At 35.9% G+C, this 1,945-nt stretch overlaps 1 long non-coding RNA gene across 1 annotated transcript; it reads right to left on the reverse strand.

Moving 5' to 3' along the window:
* Positions 1-279: 279 nt before the first annotated feature.
* Positions 280-1,530, reverse strand: LOC148761796 (uncharacterized). Its single transcript, XR_016027363.1, has 3 exons — positions 1,424-1,530; positions 771-1,054; positions 280-627 (listed from the first exon to the last, which is right to left on the reverse strand). It is a non-coding gene; the product is annotated as an uncharacterized LOC148761796 (long non-coding RNA).
* Positions 1,531-1,945: the final 415 nt, after the last annotated feature.

A 1,945-nucleotide genomic window follows, 5' to 3' on the forward strand; every position in this document is an offset into this window, starting at 1 on the left:
TGGCTTATTCTTATGCTTTTCTGGTTTGTGAATGTTGGGATCCGGGGGTCTGCTGATGGAGTTTTCTGGATATGCTTTCATTGCTGCCGGTGATTTTCAGTTTGGTTTCTGTTCTAGTTATCAAGATCAGATTATTAGGATGGTTGGTGTTCACCACTTTGGTGCTTGTATGCTTTATGAGTATGTATCTGTGATGTTACAGTGTCGATAACGAAACTGTAATATTGTAGTGTAGACTTGATGCTGCTGCATGTGTTTCTGCTTAGTGTTAGTGTCTTCCGGTGTAATCTGCTTTCCTTTCTTGGATGGGTTGCCATCCGCTGGTCAGGTCTCTTGTCTATATATATATATAATGACACCAGTTGACTAGATCAATGGTCAGCAAGAAAGAAATAATTGGAAGATTTATATTATTATAATTTTACACAATGATTATTGTTTCAACATATATTTGTATAAACTATAAATCACTACCACAATCTACGATGGCTAAAATCCAGTAAGAAAGTGCAAAAATTGATAATAAAACAAAGAAATTTAGCTGAAATTCTGGAATGAAGCAATGCTTGATCAAGCAAGCCACCGCCAAATACTCCCAACTATGCCTTCTGTTTCATTATGAGTTCACTACAAAGAGGAGATGAAAAGAATGAAAGGTAATATGAATTAGCCATCAAAGTTTTGAAAGGAAAAAGAAAAAAAAAAAAAAAAACAGTTGTGTTTCATTAAGTCATGAGTTCATTCTTCCTTAAGATTATGAAGAAAAGTACCGAAGAGATTATGCAAGTTGGGCTGCTTTGGTAAAGTCTCTATTTTCTCTTGCTCTTAAGATTTGAAACATGAGAGCGAGCCGGATTTGGGTGCTGGCACTCTGCTGTATTACGATGGCGGTCCCTTAGCGGAGTTGGTCACATTTAGCTTCTATGGCTTTAAGTTTGTCTTTTAGCTGTCTTTGCTCCTCTTTCCTCCTTTCTTGTTCCGAAGTAACCTCTTCCATCTGTGCTGTCAACCCCCTCATCATACTGGTGCCCTGCTTTTTCAACTTCCTTCTTTTCTGATATAAAAGGAACCATCATGTAAATAAAAAACGAACAATACTAAATTTCATGTATACATATATGTTTTCATATTTAATTTTCATTTAATGGTTTCCGATTGCAAATTTCACGAATTTTTAAATTGAATTATTGAACTCTAACGTTGTAAATTTCTACTAAATTTATAATTTTAAAGAGTGTTGGCTGACAACTAAATAGTAGAGATATATAATGTTATTGGAATAGCGACTTCAAATAAATATTCTTAAAGACTAATGGACCCTGACGAAAAGTTATTGTTGTTTACTATTAATAAATTCTGCTTGCCAGCCAAAAGAACAACTTGGTTACTTTTCGAGAAAAAACAAAGAAGTAGAAAGAAAAACCTGACGTTCCCTTGGCAGTAATCTTGAATTTAGTGCTGCGGTAAAGGGAGACATGTTCTTGCTTCTGCCCAGCGAACCATCGTTGCTCACAAGCCCCTGGTTTGATGGACTCAAGTTATGCATATATTTAGCTTGATATATATGTATAAATGTCCACAAAATGGCCACCCTAGTCGTGGTTGTTACGCCAAATTGTTGACTGAGTCTGGACAGATTTAGTCTAAATCTCGAACGAAAGAAGAAAATTGATGGACATCATAGTCGTAGATTGTATATGCAGATAGTCAATCTAGATGAAATCAACAAAGCTCCTTTCTGTCTACTCTCGCCCGATTACAGCATGTTTGTTTATGAAAACCAACGCGTATCGCATGTCTCTTACTTATTTGCTATGCTAAAAGGACTTGTAAAACCAACCAAAGGAAATTCAGTAGCGTGCCCCAACCTCTGTCTCTTTTACAAGATTTTGTTAAGTTAGCCCTTTAACTGAACAGCAAGTTATTGTTTAACAGGAGATTTATT

The sequence above is a fragment of the Theobroma cacao genome, chromosome 7 (genome assembly GCF_053813885.1).
Source record: "Theobroma cacao isolate CCN51 chromosome 7, ASM5381388v1, whole genome shotgun sequence".
Taxonomy (NCBI): Eukaryota; Viridiplantae; Streptophyta; class Magnoliopsida; order Malvales; family Malvaceae; genus Theobroma; species Theobroma cacao.